A 27,639-nucleotide genomic window follows, 5' to 3' on the forward strand; every position below is an offset into this window, starting at 1 on the left:
ACTAAAATATAAATTAAAAAAAATGGCTTATTGAGAAATGTTTCTACAGTTATAAAGTTTTTTTTTTTTTTTTACTTAAGTCTATTTATTTATTGAACATAAAGAAATAACATTCAATAATGTGTATGTATATTAAATTATAACAATTAAATATTGATGTATAAATAATTGCAATCTATTATCTTTATAAGTTGTGACCGTAATGAACAAATAAGTTATATGTAAATAATATGTAAATAATGTCTTAGTTACAATAATTGAATAATATGTAAGTTGTGACCTGTAATTTATCATTACCAATAAAGAATGTCTATGTCTATGTCTATGTCTATGTCTATGTCTATGTCTATGTCTATGTCTATGTCTATGTCTATGTCTATGTCTATGTCTATGTCTATGTCTATGTCTATGTCTATGTCTATGTCTATGTCTATGTCTATGTCTATGTCTATGTCTATGTCTATGTCTATGTCTATGTCTATGTCTATGTCTATGTCTATGTCTATGTCTATGTCTATGTCTATGTCTATGTCTATGTCTATGTCTATGTCTATGTCTATGTCTATGTCTATGTCTATGTCTATGTCTATGTCTATGTCTATGTCTATGTCTATGTCTATGTCTATGTCTATGTCTATGTCTATGTCTATGTCTATGTCTATGTCTATGTCTATGTCTATGTCTATGTCTATGTCTATGTCTATGTCTATGTCTATGTCTATGTCTATGTCTATGTCTATGTCTATGTCTATGTCTATGTCTATGTCTATGTCTATGTCTATGTCTATGTCTATGTCTATGTCTATGTCTATGTCTATGTCTATGTCTATGTCTATGTCTATGTCTATGTCTATGTCTATGTCTATGCGAGTACGAGCGAGATGCATAGAAAGTAAGTTACTTAGACGCGAGCGTATCTGTCAATGTCAAAACTGGTGGTAGTGGTTCTAGTGTAAATTTCATTCGAGAGCGTAACGCGACGTACGTGTTTGCGTTAAGTGTCATTTTGTATGGAATTTTGAGTTTCCGAACGTCGCTTGGCGCGCTGTTAAAAATCCCATACAAAAATAGACATAACGCAAACGCGAACGCTCGTCACGCTATCGAATGAAATTTACACTAGGGGTTCTGAAATATCAACTAAAACTAGTGGCTCTGTGAGCTGTAGACCTCGCGAGCAGAGCTTGAAATAACATGGTGCTAAGAGCTTTAAATACACCGTGTTTTTTTTGATTTCCGTTAATTTCAAGGGTGCATTCCTGAGCTTAAATCAAGTAACTTTCTCAAAGACACCGATGTTCTAATTAAGTCCATTTCGGAGATAATCCATAATTTATTTTTTTACTCTACAAGCGTGTACACTTGCCTTAGGGCCGGCTTACATATTGATTAGTGTTTAGAATGAGTTCATACATTTGCTACTAAACTTAAGTACAATCTCGGTCGATTGATGTACGAAATGACATTGATATGTCACAGATTTCAATTGTTTGGTTGAGTTAAATGTAATGCCCGTGTTACAACAACGCTATATGCTACATTTAATTACTTTTTAAACAAAAAAAAAAACAAAAAAGAAAACAAAAAAAATTTTTTTTTTTTTAAATTAACTATGCCATTTAGTTCTTATAAACGTACTTAACTATACCCCGAAGTTAACGGAATTCAATAAAAACACGGTAAAAACAATTAAAGAAAAACAATACGAAATTTATGTGTAAAAAAATACAAAAAGTTATAATATCCCAGCATACAATTACTGGGGATCGAACCCAGACCCTCTGTGCAAACAGAAAAAGCGAACGTTTACAAACTGAGCCAAATAGTTCTTAGATGGGTTGACGAAATTTAGCTACTCCTTCTCAAATTAAAATTAGTTAAAATTAAATATCTAAATACCGCCTAAACCAGCGATAATTTTTTTCTGCATTTTTTGCTATTAACTCTGTAAACATGTCTCAAAAAGAAAAAAGTCTTATGATATCGATACGACTATTTGTTTAGGCGCCAGGTATCACGACTCCGCCATTTTTAAAAATTTCCAAAAACCGGATTGACAAAAAAATTTTATTTAGTCATAAAATTCGGTCACAAAATTTCACGAGAATCGGTTAAGAATTGCGACCTGTAGAGGAGAACATCCGGACATACGAAAGCAAAATGCCCGAGTCAAAACGTAGACCTTCGCTTCGCTTCGGTCAATAAATAAAAGAACCGTGAAACTCATGAACCGTAATAGATAGGCAGTTGAAATTTTCACAGATAAGGCTCCCATACAACAAACGTGATTTTTCGCCGCGATCGCGCGCGAGTCCGACTCGCACTTGGCCGGTTTTTTCACGGAAAGTTTTCCTCTTAAAGCGTATTTTTAGCGCGGTCCCGTAAGATTTTCCTTAAGAACGCAATTTTTTTATTTATATCTCATTAAATTTTTACGTGTTAAGAATTTTAAGAATCTCAATAAAATCATGCTAGATTTTTATTATAAATTGTATGAAGGTGACATTTATCACTGTGTCAACACTATTTACAAAATATTGGAACTTTTTTTAACCGATTTGTTCAATATAAAAGAATACCCTGTATACTCTTTGTGCAAGCTGAGTATAAAAACGAAAACTGTAACTTCCTATTTCAGGCTCCGAACTGTCATAACTGTCGGTACAGTCAGCTCGATAACTTGTCAAAGTTCGCATATTTGTTCACTTGAGAAACGAGGCCAAGTTTCTTCTTTGAAAGTTTGGTGGTGACGTGTGGAACGACGTAAAATATGGTTATAATTGTGTATAAGCATAAGTACACACATGTACAAACTGAATTGAGTTACATTTTAGAAGTCCCTTTGATAAAAATGTTTACCTTGCAATCTTTAACCTCCTAAGACCCACCATATAAAGCTTTAATTTTTTAAATTTGAACCTTATTCTATAAGTAAATTAGAACGAATTTCGTTTGTTTTAAAAAGCAATGAAGCAAAATAAATGCTACTTTATTTGGTTCATGACAGGCTCAAATTAGTTTGCACGAATATGTACATTGTAATGTACATTTAGTCTCAGGAGGTTAAATATTCTTAAATGAATCCACATACTAACAAAACCAGCAACAAAACTAACCGTAGTTTTGTAGAAAGCGACTAACTTTGTCAAAGTGACACCATAGTACCTAAGTGGATATGGTCGCTTTCTGCATTGATAAAAAAATGAAGTTCGTAGTTTTCTGCATAACTACGGAAAATTAACGCTTCGGCCATCTTATGTTAATATAAAATTGTATGTAGCTTGTAGTATTTCACCCTGTATACTCGTAAACGAGGAACTTTCGCAGCCATGTTCGCGAAACCTCGAGGCTGCGGTTTCGTAGCACCTCTACGAGCTACGACGTAACCCTCTACGCCGCGTAGCACACATACTTGTGTGAGATTCATAATGAAGTTAACGGCCCGATTCGTACTTTAAGATACATCAATTAATAGATCTAGGAACGATATGGATTAGATATGTTATGTCAGTGTCAAATGTGACGTTTTTTCAAACAAAAACCTCAGTTTGAACACTGACACATCTAATCCATATCGTTTCTAGATCTATTAATTGACGTTTCTTAACACATTCAACACCAAGAACCCGACTGTCGGGTACACTGTTCGTAGCGACTACGCGCTACATACGACGAAACCGTGGCTACGCGCTACGAGCGTAACCCGTAGCACTTAGTGGTATTGAATGTGTTAATGGTCGAATTGGGCAGTAAGTACGGTATGTTCAGTAGCTAAAGTCATGGAGGTGTATTTCAGATATCAAAATACAGGCACGACTGACATCCTTTAGGGCCGACGTTGCAGTTGGCGTGCAGTCGGCATGCAGTTCCCATACAAGTTGCAGTCGGGTTGCAGTCCGTCTGTATCGGCCCATAGAAATCATTTTGATGTCAGATTGGAAGTTTGAATTTGCGTTCAATATAATATCAATCGCCACCGTATCTCCTGAAATTCCTGAATACAGCTTTTCGTATTTCCTGTCTGTTTAGTCCGTCCGTCCCTATCCTTACATTTTGGTATATTCAAACGGCCGCTGGCGGCCGCTATGAGGTTTAAAAGTGGTCACGTCTTTTTATTTGCCGTCTGCCTCGTTTTCAATCATAAAACCTACATAAATGTGATGAGTGATGACTTTTTTTTGTACACAGCTTCATTCTAGACCTGCTTACAGCACCTTAGTTAATATGGAAGCAGTATTTTTATTATATCTCCTAAACTTTACTATTTTAATAAAAGGGACGTCTGTTTCACCCATAAAACCGGACTAAACTTACTACAGTCGCCATCAGATATATCGGAGCGGCCAAGGTGTTCACAATATCTGAACACGCACTCTAAAGCTTTGACAATACAGGCGTGTTCAGATATTTGTGGGCGCCTTGACCGCTTCGATATATCTGACGGCGGCTGTACAAACTTGGTTCAAAATGAAATTTCTCAGATATCATCCTCCGTTGAAACGCTACGTTAAGAAAGACACGTAATAATCACTTCGCAACACAAAGGCACTTACGGCACTCTTGAAAAAGCACTTTGAGACACAAATGTTGCTTTTGCTTCTAAATTTATCTAGTAAACCGGGACGTTGAAATAGGTACCGAAATAAGTTATGACAGCATTTTCTCTAGCGGGACTAGGGTTTCTAAAATTGTTCTCAGTATATAAATAATAAGGGATTGTACTGTGTGTATGGAAGTTTACAATCTGTTAAGAAATGTCTATATACTGTGCCTACCTAAAATAAACACTTAAGAGGATAATATACCACTTCTCCATACAAATATAGTTCCAATTTTTCTCCCTGGCTATTAGCCTTATGGAAAATAATAATATTTTTACACAATTTATTACATAAATCAACTATAGCTATTCGCCTTCTTTCAAATATATTCGATTTTTCATTATAAAATATAAGAATGAAAAACAAATTCCATACAAATTTTTAAAAGCTATGAATTAACATTCTAATAATGAAAAGTAGAAAATAGAAAATAATAGACTAATCTAATTAATATTAATCGGCAAACACTGAAGGCAATATACTGTGTGAAAGGTCTCTAACACAATAACACTACAATACACAAAAACAAAAGCAGACACTTACCCTGAATAAATAAAAACACCCAACATTTAACCCTCTGCTTTATTTACTTTACAACAGCGTGTACAATATTTTCAACCCTTTCCAACAACTGACTTTATATTTATACCCACACTAACGACCAAAATTGTTATACCCTATCCATTGCCGCTTTAAAACTTTCTACCTTTACTTTTTTGGGCGTTGACTCCGCAATGGTTAAGGAAATTAAGTTTGTAATTTTGTGAACTGCGAAATTGAAGTGTCTAGTGGTAGAGGGTTTCATATGCCGTGGTCCGCGATGATAACGGTGGGTACTTACCTTTTTAGTGTCGAGTTGTTTTGTAAATGTACGAATGTTGGAGGTTTTTGTTCAAATTCTGGGCTTTGCAGATTAGTCAACGAATTTGGTGTTCTGCCTTTTCGAAGTGTTATTCTCTGTACAAACGAAGTTACGCTTCCATTTTAAAACTACATTCTGATTACACAACTCCTTTTCCGATCACTTTATCACAGATTAGGGGCTGTCAACACCCAATGTCCTTAAGCAGTTTTTTAAGAAAAACTATTTGTTTTAGTAAAGCAAAAAAATATGTTAATATTTATTACCTATTTATTTCAAAGACCGTGGCTGTACTCGATACGTGATGGAATTAAATCGGTTCGATAGAAAATAATTTCAAAGATTGATCTTAAAATCACCATTATATTACGGTTCTGTCTTTATTTTTTTAACTTATGGGTCTGCAATTCACAATTTCAACCTCATACCTAAATTAAACAAATAATCCAATTTTTTTTAATTCAATTCGTTTTCTTAATATTCCCATGCCCAGGCCCAGTAACATGCGACAGTGCTATCTCATTTACTCCGATACAAATAGACAGTGTGCGCACTTAAGGTATTGAAAGCCTCTTAAAGCCTTCTACATGGAAAAGGAAAACATATTAAATCAAAACATTTGCCCTTTCTCAAATCCCAAAAGGAGTGAGCTTTGATATGTATTTTCTTATCTTACCTTTTGACTTGTTACCTGAGATCGTATCACTTGCTTAAAAATCGCTTCAAGATAATATGAAATGTGACTTCATAATTAGTAACGAATTCATTTTTTTACAAATAAAAAAAAACTGAAATAAAAGAGAATATTAAACGATGATCATCGATCCGATCCGATGGATGGTCCGGATCCAGGCCGAAGCGTCCGACCCTTCGTTTTCTATGATGGGTAATCGGTGATTACGAGATGCTTTCAGATAAGTTTTTGGCAAAAAATTCATTTTTGGTACAAGCTTTTATCGCTGACTGTACTTTTCTTACGACAGACAACTAATACTCATCGAGACAATTCTAACACAATTAGGTTGCGTTGTTTCATCAGATCACCTCGATGGTACAGTAATATTATTGCATTGTCATCCGATTTATACATGCATGCAAAATTTCAGCTCAATCGGAAACCGGGAAGTGGATCAAATTTAACTTGCAAGATTTGATTACAGAGAGAGACAACGGTCAGGTGAAACTAAATAAAAGCTTGTAAAAAATGAGGTGTCGGACGCCTCAGCCCGGACCCGTACCGTAGGTGTTGGTCAAGACTCTTCGCTATGTTTGACTTTTTATTATTGTAAAAATTAGGAGCGAAAAACAGATTTCATAATTTTTTTTAAATGCGCCTAACTTTTATAATAATTAAAAATTCGAAAAAATCTAACGTAGAGGCATAGCGGTGGTTGATATAAAACAAATTGTGTAAAAATATTTTCAATAATGTCAATATCAGCTGTGTTGCCGCCCGCGATCCTCCCGCGCGCGCGCCCTCCCCCCGCCTCCTCCAAATCACGTCATCGTGTTTACGCGGATGTCGTCGCCGGTCCGAAAGTCGCACCGAACCGGGTTAGTGTACCTGTAAAGGGTACTGAAGATCGAGCGGCTCCCAAGGAGAAGCTCCCTGTTACCAGTGTGGATGAGGAAGATTTCACAGTGGTATCAAGAAAGAAGAAGGCGCGCACGGCGCCTCGTAAGACTCAGTGTGGTACCGCCGAACCGGCTAATTCTGGCTTGCGGATTGCTACACCGAGTAAGGCGCTGTACGTATCGCGCCTGCATTACACCGCCACGGCTGCTGAAGTGGTGGAGTATGTACACCAGAAGACCGGCTACACGCTGAGGGTATTCCAGCTTCGATCGCGCCACTACGTGCACTTCAACTCTTTTGTGGTGCGCGTGCCGCGACCGCTGCAGGGAACCATCGAGTGCGTCGACTTCTGGCCGAAAGGTGTCGTGTTTCGGAGGTTCCGGGGCAAACTGCCGAATCCGACACAAGAGCAGCCGATGCAACGGAGCCACGCCGTTTTGTCGACTAAATAGTGTTTAGTTTTAAGTTTATAAAATACATATGTATGTTAGTCTGTAAGGTATTTGTAATATGGGCCTTGTTGCCTGAATTAAATTTCTAAATAAAAAAAAAAAAAAAAATATCCAGAGAGGAAAATGAGGACTACCTACGTTTGTAAGAAATGGTGATTTCGCGCTTGAATGAGTGACGCGCTGACTCGACTATTGGAACATTGATCGTCGAGTCAACATCCCACATGGCGGTTATCTCGTGAGCCAAGTCTAGGTACTTGCTGGACTTGTCCTTCTCGGCTTTCACGAGATTCTCATTATGAGGGATGCTGACGTCGACGAGTACGGTCCGGCGCTGCGATGGGTCTAATTATTAATTAAAATACGTTACTATTAAGGAGCCCACTGATTAACAGTCCGCCGGACGGTATCGGCCTGTCAGTTAGAACAAAATTTTGACAGTTCCGAACAACTGACAGGCTGATACCGTCCGGCGGACTGTTAATCAGTGGGCCCCTTTATACTGGTCCACTGGTATTATAGGCCAAAAATAATCATTCTAAAATGTCTCTTTTCTTTTGTATTGTTTTAGTTTTAGGACTATACATTGATGATTCGTGTATTTTTTGATCTGGACCAGTAAAAGGCTAAGCGATTTCTCGCTTAGCTATAATAACAAGATCGCGAAAAATAAGGGTTCGGGCTAAGTGGAACATTGCCTCTGTAAACCCGACAAAAGGAACTTCTTGAAATAAAAGGCCATAAGTGTGAACTTATACCTTTCTTTAAGGAAAATTGATTTTGACCCCAAAGGACATTGAACTTGCACATATAGATACTTCGATCGCTGTTGGAGAGTCAAACTAGTGTTAGTGACTGGTCTAACGCGATTAAATATCATTATTTTACCTTTTTTCCGTGACAACGCTAGTGCAACCTGACTGTAACGTCGGGAAAAATGTAAAATAATGGAATTTAATCGCATTAAACCCATTTATGACATTAATTATGACAAACGGAAGAGTTAAAAGTGTTATAGTGTTAGTGATTCTGAGAATTAGCTACATGCATGAATTCTTAGGAAGTGTCAATCTATTCTACTCGTGATATTTAAACCCGTATAAAAAAGATACATACATATTAAACACACATAATATATTTACACCGATACAAAATCTCCAATCATTCGTATCATTGAAACCTCAAATATCACGGGTAGGTAAGTTAACAAGGCCAAAAGCCAAAACTGAAAAGGCTTTGAAGTTCCGGAGGGCGCCATTATTTGATCGAAAGCGGAAATCATTCTGGCATTACCAATTTTCTTGCCTGGAAGCGTATTATTTATGATTTTAATTACAGGTAATGAATTTGATTTGTATTTGTTCGATGTGACCCTGCCTGTGAAGCCGATGGTCCCGGGTTCAAATCCTGGTAAGGGCATTTATTTGTTATTTAAGTATTTGTATATTATATACGCTAATAATTATAATCGTTGTCTGCATGAGTACCCATATACCCACAACACAAGCCCTCTCGAGCTTACCGTAATAGCGTCAATTTGTGTTAAAAAATGGTTAAAAATGACCTATAATATTTATGTATTTGTTTTGGATAAGTAAATCTGTCAGTGTCACCAGTGAAATTTCTGCGGACTTCTATTTTCTTGGTATAACACTTTTTAACAAAGAAAGGACTTCTGATTCGAGCGCCATTTTGAAACGAACTTGATCGCTCACGCTGTTTGGTGCATGCGAAATGAAATGAAAGTCGTGCGTGAGATGCACCAGTCATCCAGACGATTGTCAAAGTCGTATCAAAACCAACTCAAAACCATATTTACTCACTTACTACGTTAGGTGCGCCACTTTTCTCGGTCCTGTGCAAGGTCGCCAATAGTTGACTCGAAGTTCGCGCAGATCCGCCTCCACCATGTCGCACCAGTGGGGCGCATATTTAATTACAGAAACGGGTCTACCGCGATATAATTTCATTGTTTTTACCTTAAATTCCGACGTTTCAGCTGAGTTGCACCTGAGTTGTGACATGGCGCGTCCGATATGACGTCTTCGTGCTAGGCGGCCCTTGTATGTTCTTTTCACGTTCCGATCTTCTTCCATTCTCTCAAGATGGCCCAACCAATGAAGTCTGAGCTTTAGTCTCCCCCATGATGTTAGGTTCAGCCACTAGGTCTTCAATCAAACTGAAAAGTCTCAAAACCATAACAAGTTGGTAAATTTTAATCGAGCTTCTGATGATGATGATCCTTCCGGCCGGTTTCGACCAAGGCGACCACTTCGACTCCTAGTTAGCTCGGCGTTCGTGCGCCCGAATATGGCTGACGTAGCCGATCTTTGAGGTGAACCCCCGCGCACATTGAGGGCACGTGAGAATACCAGCCACATAGTGGTAGTGAATGGAAACAGGCTGGCGTGCTTTCAGCTCATCGCGTTTAACGTCGAGGTCAACTTTACGTTGCTCCTCGAGCTTCTAGTAGGGCGTTGATAAAATGTGTTCAGGGACAACTCAGCCTCATTTACTGGTATTTATTATTCAAGCGACGGCGGGACGTTAAAGGGGCTTTTATGCACAAGTGCATCTGGCTTTATTCAGGACGATAACAAAACCTAGTCGAAGTATAAAGACTACTTTATAGCAAACGGCCTGTTTCGAACTTTATTCGTTAAAAATATATTTATTAAAGATGTATTTAGTAAATATGTCGCGCTGCAAAACTGCCGCAATACTGATTGTAGCCAACTTCATTACTGCAGGAAATGTCATCAAGATCGGTTCGATTACACGCGTTTAGGACCAAATGAAGGAATTAAAACGATTTCCAGCTTGCTAGGAATTAATTCTCTGAAAAAAACTAATTTGACTGACCTTAGAATATAAAATATAGAATAGGAATTAAAATATCAAATACAAATATCATTCAAATCATATAATTTAACGTTGCACTTAAAATATATTAAATATCTTGTTAATTTTCATTAACATTATTTTAAATTTTGGTCGGTATATCGTCTAGCGGCCCATGTAAAAAAATAAGTCGTTGAATAAAAAAAAATTGTTTTGTTTTAAAATCGAAAAAACTCTATAACCAACTAACTCTGTTCCGTTTAATTCAAATTTAATTGGAGGTAATTTGTACTAATATTGGGACAGTGGGACGAAGAGGTTATTGCAGCGCACGGTGTATAAATCTAAAGTGCTAAAAGCATAGCGTCGTTAATGTGTTGAATAATAAATGGCGCTAAATGCGGCCCGTTGTTTATCGCCCCTGGTGCCATTTAATCACTGAGCGTTTTCTTATGAATTATTTAATAAGTTCAGTGTAAATTTAATTCTATAGCGTTTGCGTTAAGTGTCAGTTTGTATGGGATTTTGAGTCTCCAAAACGTCCCGCTTGGCGCGCTGTTCAAATTCCCATACAAAGTGGACATATATGCACAGACAAAACATCCTCCAGACTTAGAATAGTCGCGCTACCCCCTCTGCCACGCATACGGTAATTTTACTCCATGTTCGAGTCGAAAGTGTCTTTGTGTGACGTCCGTGTATTTGAACGGACCAATCACGGCACGGGATTTCGCTCACCTCGTCCCGCGCACCCCCGCATTTTTGGCATCATCGGTTGCATGAAATAATTGCTCTAAACTCGGTCTCGAGGATTCCTAGTCTATTGATTCGGTGAAGTTGTGTGGGGAAGACAAACAAATTATAGCCAGCCTTTTATGAATGTACGAGTAGTATGATACCTTTGGGTATGGTGCTTTACCCACGCTAGCGTCACCTTCCCTCCCCTGGCGCACCCCCCCCCCCCCCTTGCATGAAATATGTCCCGGTTGACGGTTTTTATTACTTTTTGAGACAAGTATTAGAATTAGGAGTAAAGTGTCAAGGTAAGAAATAATCCTTAATAAATTCTAAACAAAAAAGGTTACATGCAACTTTTTGGTAAGACTCACCATATTCATGTATTAACTGAAGTTCAATATAAATAACATAGTACGTGATAGTACTGAAAGAAATCTTATACGGAGAATAAGCTTGCAAGGTTATTCTCCGTGTAGGATTTCTTTCAGTACTATTACGTACTATGTTATATTGAACTTCAACAAGTTTTTCAACGGTTAAATTTTGTCGAAGTTCATCTAGCCATTTTATGAATATGGTGCGTCATATCAAAAAAATGAATATTACCTTTTTTGTTAAGAATTTAATAGGGATATTTTTTTTTATTGACACTTTTTTCCTATGTTGTATACTTTCCCCAAAAAATGAAAAAATCTGTGAACCGGGACATATTTCATGCAAATAGGGGGGGTTGCGGCAGGGGGAGGGAAGAGGACGCTAGCGTGCGTAAAGCACCATACCCAAAGGTATCATACTACATTCATAAAAGGCTGGCTATAATTAGTTTTTCAAAAAACACAATTTGACCGAATCATATGCATATATGTAACGCAAACGCGAACGCTCGCCACGCTATCGAATAAAATTTAGGGGTTCAGAGGGCCTACCCTTGCCTCCCTGTTTCACTTACGTACAAATTTACAAGTGCGACAGAGAGGCAACATGTCGAACGTGGTTCGCGGTAAGCCCTCAGAATCTATCTATGTACATTCAATAGGCCAATTCGAGCCATACACTGACATTAGAATGAAACAATCAGCTTGTTTAGTTATCGTGCGTCTCGCCCGCGCTAATAGGAACATGTACAAGTGTGAGCGAAATGCACGATAACTAAATAATATGATTCAAATATCATTCTGATGACAGTGTACGTTCGAATTGGCCTGTCTGTCATTGTAGAACTATTTCTAGTTACAAGTTGGTCCCATTTTTGTCAATGTTTTCATTGTTTCTTATCGAACTGAACTCAGCAGCTTGGCATTCGTTTCGACAGTGTTTTGACATTTTGGTGTTTGGCTTGGCACTGACTTCAAACATATCGGTTTCTAGCGCATCATACATTAATATTATTATTTTATTTTATCGTTTTTTTTTCAAGTTAATGGTAGAAATCGATGGCCTCTGGGGCATAAAGTTTCTTGACTGGCAAGGAGGATACAACCTTAACAAGGTGGTTTGACGATCTTCAAAAAAAAAACGCATTCAAATCGGTTTACCCGTTTAAGAGCTACGGTACCACAGACACATATACTAGGGTGATTCACTTTTGTATGGAGAAAAAAAAGTTGTAATATTTTTCCTGACTTTGCTCACCAATGGAGTCTCCCCACACTAAAAACTATCTATTTCAATTTTCAAAAGAATCGAATAACGTTTAGAGGTTGCACAAGTTGAAAAGGTAGAGTGAGAACCCCATACATTGCGTGAAAATGAACTATGTTCTAAAATGACAAAATATAATGATCTAATACTAAAATCGAATGAGAAAACTGAATTTTGCGTCTAAAACACGATAAAAGCACTTTTCCTTTGGAAACAGGTGGAAAAACTGGAAAATCTTAATTAGAACATTTATCGAGTAACCAAAATCCAAGTTTACTACTAATTTTAAAATTGATTTATATGTAGAAGGTTCAGTATCACACTACTCTCCGTTTTGATGGTAGCCGCTTAAACCATTTTCTACCCTCTGATGTAGAGTCGTTGGTTATTTGAAAAATCTTTGTTGAAGTTGTGCAACCTCTAAATGTTTACCGATTTTAATTTTTTTTAACGTATAATATTTTCTCATCAGTTAGAACAAGAATTCGAGCAAAGTCAGATGAAAATCGAAAATTCGGAAAAATGAAACACCCTAACATATACCAATCAAACTTAATGTCACCCCTCTTTTTACGTCGGCGATAACAACATCTTAGAACATCCAGAAATACTTACTCGAACTCTATGATGAATATTTAAATAAAGCCGAGCTCCAAATGAAATCACTATCACAAGCTGAAATTAGCTAATCGTGGACTTAACTAACACAACTTAGCTGCATGGAATTCACATTTAACCTAACTAGCACATACGTTTCCACTAAATAACTACCGACTATTTTCCAGAAATTGAAATACTCGGAACCCACCAAGTTAAACAGTCACTTTTGGCTGCTTTCCGTACGTCTACCATCAGTTTTGACATTGACATATACACTCACATTTACGTAACTTACTTTCTATGCATCTCGCTCGTACACGCATATTAGTGCAAGCGAGATGTACAGAAAGTAAATTACGTAGACGTGAGCGTTATTTCAATGTCAAAACTGGTGGTAGACGTACAGGAATAATTACTCGCATTGGGAACGTCACATACACCTTTCACCTTTGAATATCTTCGCAGAACCCCAGTTTTGACATTGACATAACGCTCACGTCTACGTAATTTACTTTCTGTACATCTCGCTTGCACTAATATGCGAGTACGAGCGAGATGCATAGAAAGTAAGTTACATAGACGTGAGCGTATAAGTCACTGTCAAAACTGATGGTAGAGGTACTAGTTTAAATTTCATTCGATAGCGTGACGGTATGCGTTTGGGTTAAGTAGGTATCATTTCGTACGGGATTTTGAACAGCGCGCCAAGCGGGACGTTTTGGAAACTCAAAATCCCATACAAAAGACTTACCGCAAACGCGTACGTCACGTCACGGTAATATCGAATGAAATTTGCACTAGTGGTACTGGTACATAGTACACAAACATTAATTAATAAATCCTGACTGTATTTCACACGCAAGCCGAAACTATACAGGATGATTCATGAGACGCACAGAACACCGCCTCTAGAAACCTAATATTGGCCATTTTGTTTCCGACGCAAATCACCAAACTGTGAGGTGCGGGAGGGGTGCTCACGGCGTTGCGATTGATCGTTTTAAACATGGCGCACTAACACGTGTAAATGTAGGGATGGGACATGTTCATTACAGGTAGTGGGTACTGCTACCAGTGACATCGAAATTTATTGTGGTAAAATTGTTACCAATTTAGTATACTTAGAGTAAACTTACTTAATAATTATACTTATTGATTAATTTAATATTTCTTTAAGTAATTTAACAATGTACCTGAAATTTTTACTTAACATATTAGGGCATTTCTGTTTAAAGTACCCAGAACTTGAATTTTAAAGTTTAGAATTTTTATATTATTTCCACTCAGAATCGCAATCTCTTTCGATACGAGAAAAAAGTGTCGCCAAAATCTCATATAATTATTTTCTTTTGTCCGTTTTATTAAGGTCATAGAAGGTTGTATTGAAAACATATTCAAATGGACCAATAACATATGTCTATTACAAATCAACTCCGAGTTCTCTCGCACTTCTTTGAAGTTCATCATCAGGTCCATCTCGTGACATGAGACCTAACTGCTCACCTAGAGGATTCTAAAAAACCCATACAACATATGTCTATCACAAACCAACACCGAGTTCCCTCGCACTTCTTTGAAGTTCATCATCAGGTCCATCTCGTGACATGAGACCTAACTGCTCACCTAGAGGATTCTAAATAACCCATACAACATATGTCTATCACAAACCAACACCGAGTTCCCTCGCACTTCTTTGAAGTTCCTCATCAGGTCCATCTCGTGACATGCGGCCTAACTGCTCGGCTGGCCTAGAGGATTCTAAAAAAACTTACACAACATGTTACCTATATATTATGTCTAAAATGGTACAATACGGTATGACGAAGCACGAAGTTTCCGCAACTGAAAAACCATCATCGTCACATCACTAGTCGAAAGGGAAAGGGATAGCGCATTGCATTTTCAAGTTGACGAAAAGGGACGGAAATACTTCGCCTCTGCTTACTGACCAGTATAAAATGAACCCCGCGGACAAGAAACATTATTCAATGAAATAATGAATTTCGCTTTCCTGTGGGATGTTATTCCATCTGTTTTGTAAGTAGAAGTCTTAGATGACTTGCCACACCATTTTACGCTGCAATATCCCATGATTTCCCAATGAATTCAATAGTTTACGATTTATTTTCATAGACTCGTGCACACTGCTAACAGGTCGTAACCTTGGGCGCAACTGATCGGAGCGGCGCGCGAACAATCTTATATTTGACCTATACACCATACGGGCGGTGACCGCGAGTCGTCCTATAAGCTCGGTCTATAGGGGTTGGTCTGTGATGAGACGTGAGCAGGACTAATCCTGCACACTCAGTAACTGATAATTAATCGATCACCGTCGTATTTAGGAGAAACAACCACACTTTTTCCTATTTTTTAACTTTTTGGTGAGAGCAAATTTAATTCTCAACAATCATGGTCACCCTACAGGACCTAATTAATAAACATAAAACCTCTTTAACCGTAATGGCATTTTGATTACGAAGAAAATAAACCGTAAAACTTGAGTGAGATACGAGTTTTCAAAAGTAACCAGACCGTGATGACAGTGATGACATTCCATTTGAAACAGAGTATCGGTAGTTTAGTAATATTCTAATTTTAGGGTGACCATGCATGTCGTAAAAAAATTAATAACTTTTTTTTTTCAACACGACTAGAAAATTAACGTTAACCTCACTAATACTGATACGAAACAGTTGCTTATAATTAACGATATGCGCAGTGTTAGTCCTGCTCACGTCTCCTGAATCACCCTGTATATACCACCACTAAACGTCGATCTCTAAATTTTAGTTAGCCGCCGTAATTGAAGTACGAATACTAAATTGAAGAGCAAAATAATTGGTTGGATATTGAACACGGGCAGAAATGTTTTTGATGGTAAATTGATTAAATTGATGGTGTGTTGGAATGGTAAATTGGAAAATAGATGGGCCGCTTGTTGATGGATTAATATATCATAATATTCATTATGAAATTATTGTTGGAGAGCAAATATAATAGTGGTCCAAAAATACGTTGACCACGACACTTGACGTACATTTTTACTGCGGCATATTTTTTGATATTTCAAAAAAAAAAGGCGTTTGTGTATCAAGGTGAGATCAAAGCTAACGAATAATATTTTGAACATACATTTAGTTTTAAGTTTTAGTTTTAATGTTTAATGACGTTTTGTTAAATACATAGATGTAAGTAAGAATAAGACTCTTGGATTTCAATGTAATTTTACATACAACGTATATTTTTCAACGTACGTAATTTTATATCTGTATAATATTATATAAAAAAAAAAATATTATCTGTAGATACTCATATTTGAATGAGGTGTGTTAAATCTAAATCACGATATGATATTTTGCTGAACTTTATTGTATATGCAATTATGCATACAAGCATTGTCATATATCATAGTCACGAACCTAGCCACCGAAATATAATCGATGTAAGTACCTCATTAACCCTTAAACAGGTTGTGTATCTATAAGTACCACATAGCAAATGATTTTTTTTTGGCGCGCGGTAGTTGTATGTACTCAACTACCGCAAAATCTCACTGCCGTAAAGTCTATCAAGTGGGTGATATCGGAACGTAAAAAAAAACAGGTGTCAAAACAAATTTCTTTGACAATTTAGTTGTCAAGTTTAAATCGACAACAAATGGCAGTTTTTGTTCGTTTCTCCCGCTGTATAAGTTCGCTACGTCGAAAATAAGTACTGTAAGTATTTCGTTTTGTATTTTTATTGTAGATTATTAGATAATGTATGTGTAGTAAGTCATAACTTACCTTAGTCATTGTTTTCTGATAAAATATTCGATCTAAAAGTTTGTGGTTCTTATGAACCTTCTGCCCGTCTGGGGCACGTTCGAGTGGTTTATAAGTGGCCTCTGCCCTGCAGGGAGTTTACATGACATTTAAGGGTAAGATTAATTACTATGAATTAACCCTCATAGTACAAAAGTAATATATTTTCCTTTGGTTTTTAAATTAAATATTTATTCAAATCTTACGAGCCACGACATCCATGCGAGCCAAGAAAGTGCTGGCAGTTAGTGCATTTTGTGACGCAAGTGTAAATGTGATGTGCACATGACTTACCCTTAAAACTACTCTGTATGGCTAACAAGGCAGTGGCCATATAAGGACCACGTAGCACCATTGGTAACGAGCAGTGGGCATATATGTAAAAACCACCGGGTTTATTTATTGTATTAAGGGTAATAAATAAATAAAAAATAACTTTTCTTTTAAGCTATTACCTACCCGAAACAGTAATCAAAAGTAAAAAATGCGTCAGGCCTGTTTAAGGGTTAACAAGCTTTTATTAGGTCGACCATGCATGTAACTAACTTTGTAATGGAATCTAAGGTAACTAATTTAACCATCTTCCAAGGATCGTAGCGTCATGAAAATTGGCAGCTGTATGTAGTTCTGATGACAATACAATAATATGGTACTGTCGAACTGATCTGATGATGGCGACAGGAGGTGGCCATAGGAACTCTCGACCTGTAAGTAAATAACTATGCAATGGAATCTAAGGTAACTAATTTAACCATCTTCCAAGGATCATAACGTCATGAAAATTGGCAGCTGTATGTAGTTCTGATGACAATACAATAATATGGTACTGTCGGATCTGATGATGGAGACAGGAGGTGGCCATAGGAACTCTCGACCTGTATGTAACTATGTAATGGAATCTAAGGTAACTAATTTAACCATCTTCCAAGGATCGTAGCGTCATGAAAATTGGCAGCTGTATGTAGTTCTGATGACAATACAATAATATGGTACTGTCGAACTGATCTGATGATAGAGACAGGAGGTGGCCATAGGAACTCTCGACCTGTATGTAACTAACTATGTAATGGAATCTAAGTTAACTAATTTAACCATCTTCCAAGGATCGTAGCGTCATGAAAATTGGCAGCTGTATGTAGTTCTGATGACAATACAATAATATGGTACTGTCGAACTGATTTGATGATGGAGACAGGAGGTGGCCATAGGAACTCTGTGCAAACGCAACCTAATTGTGTTAGGGGTTTTTAGAATTGTCTCGATGAGTATTAGTTGTGAGAACAGTCAGCGATAAAAGCTTGTACGAAGAATGAAATTTTTGCCAAAAACTTTTTTTAAATGATATTCTGAAATATTTGAGAGGGCTGGTGGCCTAGCGGTAAGAGCGTGCTGCTTTCAATCCGGAGGTCGCGGGTTCAAACCCCGGCTCGTTCCAATGTTTTTTTCGGAACTTATGTACGAAATATTCTTTGGTATTTACTAGTCGCTTTTCGGTGAAGGAAAACATCGTGAGGAAACCGGACTAATCCCTAATAAGGCCTAGTTTCGCCTCTGGGTTGGAAGGTTAGATGGCAGTCACTTTCGTAAAAACTAGTGCCTACGTCAATTCTTGGGATTCATTGTCAAGCGGACCATCCCATGAGCCGTGGCAAAATGCCGGGATAACGCGAGGAGGAAGATTCTGAAATATTTGACATGAACATTCAAGTAAAATATATCTATGCCTACAAAGAAATAAGAGCAAGTAAAAGTTTATAAAAAACGCCTAAGGTTCAGGAAGGCAATTTAGACTGCGAGGTAATTTAAACTAATCGAAATAATTTCCATGTTTTACATTATTACCTAGAGTGCCATACATATCCAGATAGCGAAAAAGATGTGTTGTGTGTGAGTCTAGTTAAATTTTATTTAATTGTAAAAGACAGTAAAAGGACAAATAATAATGTAATACATGGAAGATATTTTGATTAGTTTAAATTACCCCGCAGTCTTAAATTGCCCCCCTGCACATCACTTTTTTTTTCTTAATATTTTTTGCTGCTAAAACGATGTTAACATAAAATAATATCTCAATATCGTGAACTAAATCCAATAATGCTCCATCTTTCATCGTTCATTTAACAATGTCATCGCGAGACCAATAGCTCCCTAGAGGATATAACGAAATCCTTCGTTATTACCAGAGACTAGTTAATAATGAAGACAGTTTTCATGCAGGCGGCGGTCAGAGTGAAGAGAACAAATAAAGAATGAATGAATGATGCTTTTATTCGGAGCACACATACACAACAACATTAAAATAGGCTTAAATCTAGGTAAATTAGAAGTTACAGTGCTGCGAGATAACACAGCATGTGTCGCAGCACATGACTAGTGCTACGACGCTGATTTTCAGGGTACCCATCACGGGCGTAGCCAGGGGGGGGGGGTTTGGGGGTTCAAACCCCCCCCGAAAAGTTCAGAATATTAACATTCATAGAATTAAAATAAGAACAGGCGTGCGGCATATTTCATTGATTACTAACTATTACCTATAGTATACGGTGGTTTGGATTTTGGATTTCTCCGCCATCGTCGATTACCGGATCGCATCAATTACTTTCTAAGATATGATAAAGGTGGGTGTCATTCTGAATCCCTAACAACGTTTGTCCTAAAGTCACTTGCCCTAACTGGTTTGTCCTAATGGGCACATGCCCTAACGATCAATTGTCATAACGATTATTTTCCATAATGTAATGGTTAGCCTAAGACTCATTTGCCCTAAGCATTTGTACCATAACTATCAAGATCCCTAATATTTTTTACCATATTCTTCGAAATTCCTAACAATGTTTGGCATAAAATAACATGTTCTAACTGTTTTGACCTAATGGCTATTACCCTAATGATCAATCGTCATAACAGTTACTTTTCCTATTGATCAATTATCATAACAATTACTTTCCATAATGAATGGTAACGAACTGTTGCCACAAAAGTGGGTTAGGTTAGGTTAGAACCGTGACCCTCGCAAAAACGAACTGCTGCCACAAAAGTGGGTTAGGTTAGGTTAGAACTGCGACCATTGTAAAAACGAAATGTTGCCACAAAAGTGGGTTAGGTTAGGTTAGAACTGTGATCCTCGCAAAAACGAACTGCTGCCACAAAAGTGGGTTAGGTTAGGTTAGAACTGCGACCATTGTAAAAACGAAACGCAATAGGGAAATCAAAATTAGGGCATACGAGTGTTAGGTCAAGCAACGATAGGCTAAGTGAAATTAGGTAACATGATGTTTAGGATATATAATTTTTAGGCCTAACAATAATTAGGCAAAAAAAGAATTATGCTACATAACATTAGGATAAATACTCAATATGGAAAGTGTCTTTAGGGAAAAAGATATTAGGACAAAAAAAAATTGCCCATTCGATAATAGGGAAACCAAAATTAGGGAATACGCGCGTTAGGACATCTGATCATTATGACAAACAATATTAGGGAATGCAAATATAGGAGAAAAGATTTTAGGGATTCAGATATAGATCCGATAAAGGTGACATTCGGGTGGCGACTGCAGCAGCATTATTCTGTTGCAATGTTACTGCTGCAGCACTGTCAATTTTCGTGATAAAATGATGTGTCTGATTTCCATACTAAAAGTAAAAATGTAAAACTGTCTATCAAATTGCGTTTTTTATATCGATACATTTTCGCGCTCGCTTCGCTCGCGTTTTCAATTACTTTCTAAGATATGACAAAGGTGACATTCGGGTGGCGACTGCAGCAGCATTACTCTGTTGCTACGTTACTGCTGCAGCACTGTCAATTTTCGTGATAAAATGATGTGACTGATTTCCATACTAAAAGTAAAAATGTACAACTGTCTATCAAATTGCGTTTTTTATATCGAAAAATTTTCGCGCCCGCTTCGCTCGCGTTTTCAATTACTTTCTAAGATATCGCTCCTTGAGAAACATAACGTCATTATCCAAAAAATTGAGTTTTTGAGTTAATAACGCCATCTAGCTCGTATGATCGTAACGCACGCAATACGAAGACACCTATCGCCCTAGCTCTATTAGAACCGCCAGAGGGCGCTAATGTCGTTATGGCGAATAGAGGGAATAGGTGCCTGTCTCATAGGAACAATGTCATTAAAGGGAAGTAAATTGTATTTTTTTGCTTAGTGACGGTTTTCTATGAGATTCAATGGTAAGTACGTCAATTTACATAAGAAATAGTGTATCTATACGTACTATGTCACTTTCAACTTATAATATGGTATCAAAATCAAAACTCAATTTAAAGCAATATCGTACTTTTCCCTTTAAGGACACTTGTACTTTTGAATTTAATAGAATAGAATAACGTTTTGAAATAAGTAAAGTGACATTATACCTATAATGACGGTTTTGCTTAAAACTTAAAGCCATAATGCTGACTAAAAATAAAAACGTACTGTTCTTTTACTTTAAGTGACATTGTGATTTTAAGAAGCTGACAGAAGTTTTAGCAGGTCGATCGTCATTATCTGTGTAGTGTCAATATGCTAGCTTAGTTTACCATAGCGACAGTTGCCATGCTTAAGTGAAAAATGTCGTTTTAAGTCTAAAGCCACTACAACTGGTACAGAACGCTTATAACGGTGTGGTTAATGAATGTCACTCGTTGTTTAATGTCACTGTGTTGTATTTTGACATTGGAAATGTCTTTTCGTTCGCTCCAGTATACGGTCCGATTTCACGAAAAAGTGCGATCCCCTTATATCTCGGAAAGTTGTGAAGATATGATATTAAAAAATAGGCTCAAAAGACGCATAATCACGAGAGCTGTAAGGTGCAAAAATAATTATTCGAGAAAGTCAAAAACAAAAAAAGTTATGGTCGAAATAGTGAAAATAAAATTCAATTTTTTCCGAATTTTTGATTTTGGTGCTCGATAATTTGGAAACGAAGAATGATATCAAAAATTTGAGAAAAACGGCTCTGGACAATTTAGTCAGCTACAATTTGAGCCTAAAACAAAGACGATCGGGTTAAGGGTTTGCCCTGTAGCCTAACCTTAAAATAGTCAAAAAGTCAGAACGACATTTTTCACAGGACATTTATGACTTCATGTTTCGCAGAGTTCGTTATCGGTGTTTGTTGTGAATTATCGGGATTATGACGGCAAAATAACACTTGCACTGCGTGGGCTTTCAAAATCGCTGCAGATTACTGCTACTCTATCTATCCTGTTTGAGACGGGCGTAGATAACGCACTATTCGACAATCTATGCATTCTTGTGGTGGTGGAAATAGAGGCAGAGGCAGAGGCAGAGGCAGAGGCAGAGGCAGAGGCAGAGGCAGAGGCAGAGGCAGAGGCAGAGGCAGAGGCAGAGGCAGAGGCAGAGGCAGAGGCAGAGGCAGAGGCAGAGGCAGAGGCAGAGGCAGAGGCAGAGGCAGAGGCAGAGGCAGAGGCAGAGGCAGAGGCAGAGGCAGAGGCAGAGGCAGAGGCAGAGGCAGAGGCAGAGGCAGAGGCAGAGGCAGAGGCAGAGGCAGAGGCAGAGGCAGAGGCAGAGGCAGAGGCAGAGGCAGAGGCAGAGGGAGAGGGAGAGGGAGAGGGAGAGGGAGAGGGAGAGGGCAGAGGGAGAGGAGGGGAGAGGGAGAGGGAGAGGGAGAGGGAGAGGGAGAGGGAGAGGGAGAGGGAGAGGGAGAGGGAGAGGGAGAGGGAGAGGGAGAGGGAGAGGGAGAGGGAGAGGGAGAGGGAGAGGGAGAGGGAGAGGGAGAGGGAGAGGGAGAGGGAGAGGGAGAGGAGGGAGAGGGAGAGGGAGAGGGAGAGGGAGAGGGAGAGGGAGAGGGAGAGGGAGAGGGAGAGGGAGAGGGAGAGGGAGAGGGAGAGGGAGAGGGAGAGGGAGAGGGAGAGGGAGAGGGAGAGGGAGAGGGAGAGGGAGAGGGAGAGGAGAGGGAGAGGGAGAGGGAGAGGGAGAGGGAGAGGGAGAGGGAGAGGGAGAGGGAGAGGGAGAGGGAGAGGGAGAGGGAGAGGGAGAGGGAGAGGGGAGAGGGAGAGGGAGAGGGAGAGGGAGAGGGAGAGGGAGAGGGAGAGGGAGAGGGAGAGGGAGAGGGAGAAAATAAAAACTTATACAGAGAAACATAAAAAAGAAAAAGTGCCACGAAATGGTCTCACCTCAGCATGTTGCTGGCGGCTGCTAGCAGATAGCTGATGCTGAACCCTGGCAGTACCTAGTGGAGCTCGGGTTTAATACAACATAAACACACGCTGTTTTGGTCATCGGACTCGTCTCGATGAGCACTTAGGACAGTAGTACCCAAGATAGAGCTGATGCTGAACCCTGGCTGTACCTAAAGGAACTCAGGTTTGTTGCAACATAGGCACACGCTGTTTTGGACACCCGATTCGTCATGATGAGCATTACCCAAGATAGCTGATGCTGAACCCTGGTAGTACCTATTGGAACTCAGGTTTGATGCAACATAGACAAACGCTGTTATGGTCATCTCTCGTCGCGTCAAACTGCTGTCAAGAAAATTTCATATCTTGCAGCAAATGGGCCGCTGCCGATCACCACTTCTCGAGTTGACTACGGATTTGCCGTGTAATAATTTTCTTGTACTTTGAACATTAATATATCCTGCTTATTAATCGAAAAATGAAATATGTACCTGTACTTATGCGCCACGGCGACAATTATTCAAACTTGGATACGCGTGTGGAAATTTTGCAATTTGTTTGTTCACATGCGTTATGTCCAGGATACTTGTGTTAGTCTAAGAATAAAATAATTATCATTCAACGTTGTAGTTTTATTTTGTAACTTTTTCCTTATCCAGACTTTCTCGTCGCTCAGCGACAATATTTTTTCGAATTCCGTAGATTCATTTCCAATGTGCTCGATAGTCGTGTGAGGCACGAAATCTGTGAATTTTTTCTATAAGGTTCATAATAGAGTTGTATTATGGGTACCTACTAGACGACTATTTATAATTAGATAGATATAGCCACATTACGAGCCCTATTGATCTAACTGTGGAACTAGGTTGGTATGTGTAAGATTCCCATATTTATTAATTATAATATAATATTATTTATGTGTTGTGTGATACTTTTTCATTCATCAAAATTAGCAAGTTATTTTTGTGATGTCTGTTATGTTCCAATTTTATTTCTGACAAGGTGACCCAAAACACACATTAATTATTATTATCACTACGTAGGTACTTACCTATTAATTACCCATAAAACTATTGTTCTCTTACAGTAGAAAATGTCTCAATGTGTCTTGAATGACAAAAAAGTTTAAAGCTATTTTAATAAAGTTAATACTTCTGTTTTAGTTGAAACTGTTAATAAAGTTAATACTTATGATGATGAAGAATACGTACCTCCTTCAGAAGAGCTAGTTCTAATAACGTAATGTGTCGCTTGTGAGTTTTTTGTTGTTTTTCCGGGTTGGTTTAATTTTGCTACTAGATGTTTCTAAAGTATTTATAATGTTGTTATTTTGAATTTGAACTTCTGAATGTGTATTGGTGGTATCTCTTCTTGTAAGGTGTCAAAATTACTTCGTAATTCTAAGTTAAACTGATCGTGGTTACAAATAAGAGTGTGTTTCTGTTTAGGTGTTTTGCCTATTTATGAATTAATTGCTTACGGTGGATTTAAGTCTTAAACTTTATTTTTGCTCTCACGGGTCTGTGATCGGAACTAAATTTAAACCTATTGATGTACCTAATACCTACATAAATAAATATCTAATTAAACTTTTGTCAGATGAAAATATTATTATATAAGTAGTCAATTTCGTGTGTGATATTCCGCCAGGCGAAGTCCAGGTCCAGCGACTTTGAAGTTTTTTTGAGAAAGAAGGAATTACTTATCTACGTTCATGTTTAGACCAAAGGCAAATGGAATAGACCTAGAACTACGGTCGTTTCTGCTGCCAAGGCCATATGTGGTCCAACTATGTATGTGTGCTTGATCTGACTTCACCATGGACAATGGTCCATGTTTCCTGCTTTTCATCAGTAGATTTATTTAGAGGGTCATAATCTCGTAATACTCTTCAATCTTATCATCGCAATGTGTAGATGTTGATGCGTAGGCTTTGATTGCAGTTAAGGTAGGTATATAGCTTTGGGACTTGGGATATGCTTAACGTCAACACAGCCACCTTGTCGGAGTAATTTGATAATCCGACAATGTTGTCCTGCCACTTCTTTTTGACGACAAAGCGTGTGGGTATCTTCCGCCGGGTAGTTTCAAAGTAGCGCCAATAACAGAAAAGCTAACGGAAAAACGTCTGAGGTGGTACGGTCATGTACAGAGGCGTCCTGTAGACTACATGGTTAAGGTAGCGCTCGATATATCAACGACGAAGCGAGGACGTCGAAGACCACCTGCCACCTGGCTGACGACGGTTCAGCGAAACCTGAAAGACCTCAATATAGACGCCGACGTTGCACTCAATCGTGCAGAATGGAGGAAAAGAACAGGGAAGGCCGACCCCAAGTAAATGAGAACAAGGCCTAGCAGGATGATGATGACGTGGGTATCTTCCGCCCGGGGATTCTTAGCACCACTTTTACAGGGTACTTAGCGCCGTAACGAGAAGTCGTACATGTCAAATGAGATTGGGCCATAAGCCCACCATGCTGGTTCAGTGCGGGTTGGTGGATCGCCAGAGGCTTGTTTGGTATTCCACAGGGTGACCACGTGCAGGAGAGGCTGGTCTGGGGTCCGTTACATGACATTCGGGCCCCATACATCGCATACCCCAATTATTATCCTCCCCTTTGTTTATTTACTTTGGTAATTTTTGATCGTAAAAATATAGCCAAACAAAACAAGCTAAGAATACTCTAGTTTTAAAGAAAAACTAGTCTTATTTGCTAATTTTTTAAGACTGATTGTCGCTTACTTTAGTAAATATTAATTAACATCCATGTAAAATGATTCTAATTGCGCTTTTTCTTTGAAATAAACGTTAAGTTATATCAAATAACTGGATATAGTGTCACTGATCCATAAATTGAATCAATATTGCGAAGTCGTCATGTGACATTAAGCAAAACTAAACGGAATAGTGACATTACAATTTTCTTTTAATTGAATTATCTTAGAAATTAAACAAAAAAAACACAGTTTACTCAAATGACTCACAAGATTAGTTTAAAATCTAACAAAATATAGCAAAAAACTCTTTCTTTTACCTCTAGTACGGCAGTTTTAGACGTTTGAAGATTTCGAAAATTTTAAAGCTCTGTACCCAAAAAACACGTTTTTCGCTTAATGACACTGTGTTTCTCAAGGAGCGAATGACAAAGGTGACTTTCGGGTGGCGACTGCAGCAGCATTACTCTGTTGCTACGTTACTGCTGCAGCACTGTCAATTTTCGTGATAAAATTATGTGACCGATTTCCATACTAAAAAGTAAAAATGTACAACTGTCTATCAAATTGCGTTTTTATATCGAAAAATTTTCGCGCTCGCTCCGCTCGCGTTTTCAATTACATTCTAAGATATGGCGACTACAGCAGCATTAGGTACTCTGTTGCAAAGTTACTGCTACGGCAGTGTCAATTTTCGTGATAAAATGATATGACTGATTTCCATTCTCAGCTGTAATGCGGCAATGAACGTCACTCAATTTACCAAAAAAATTCAATGTAATCTTGATGACCCTAGGGAGAGGGGGCACCAAGGTCTAGAAATGCTTAGGGCATCAAAATATCTTAATCCGGCACTGGTCGTTTGCGGAGTCAAACGATTTGGGACTCGCATTTTATACACATTTCCATGCCTTCCCGAAAAAAATCGAATCATTCGCGAAAGTCTCGCAACGCATTGAGGTTACAAACGGCACGCGCTCTTCCTCAGGAGTCTGAAGAAGACCACGGTGAGTGGCGCTCTAGCCAGGCAGGCCGCTTCGCTTTCGCTCGCGTGCGTATACCTTACTGTATCGTCCGATATACACCCACTCTGTGGTTAAAATCACGTGTAAAATTATAATAAGGCCGAAAAAAACTATTGATTTTGGAGTGTAGTTTTATTTAGTGGTACCTAATAGTACATTATTGTCGAGGCTCGGAAGTAGCTACTTGCAGGCTGAGGATTCGTTTTAAACGGACGACCTTGGGAGTCCGTTTAATTGAATCCGAAGCCAGCAAGTAGCCTTCCAGCCGAGTCATATACAGTGTGTTTTTTTTAAGTGGGACAGTATGGGGAAATCCCAAAGTATAAGAGATACAGGGAAACTGTCTTAGGAAACATTAGGTACTTTTTTGTGAAAAAAAAAATGGTATAGTCAAAATTTTGGTCAAGTGTGAGTTGTCCCTAAAAATGATTAATTTTGATGAAATTTTTTTTTGACGCACATCTACTCAGTTTCATGAGGGGATCATTTTATTGTATGGGAAGAAAAAAATCGGGACAGCAGAAGTTAGTCAAATTTAAGAAAATCGTTTTCATTTTTACAACCCGTGTAAATAGGCCTGATGACAAATTTTGAAATCCCTTTTATTATTGTCGGTACACTTGTA

General features: G+C 38.3%; 1 long non-coding RNA gene across 1 annotated transcript in view; it reads right to left on the minus strand.

The window, feature by feature from the left end:
* Nucleotides 1-5,932: 5,932 nt before the first annotated feature.
* The window catches only part of LOC134806463 (uncharacterized), a 134,149-nt gene continuing 112,442 nt past the window's right edge, over nucleotides 5,933-27,639 (minus strand). Inside the window, exon 2 of the long non-coding RNA XR_010146528.1 lies at nucleotides 5,933-6,046. This is a non-coding gene — a long non-coding RNA (uncharacterized LOC134806463). The remainder of the gene's footprint in view (nucleotides 6,047-27,639) is intronic.

The sequence above is a fragment of the Cydia splendana genome, chromosome 3, assembly GCF_910591565.1.
Source record: "Cydia splendana chromosome 3, ilCydSple1.2, whole genome shotgun sequence".
NCBI lineage: Eukaryota > Metazoa > Arthropoda > Insecta > Lepidoptera > Tortricidae > Cydia > Cydia splendana.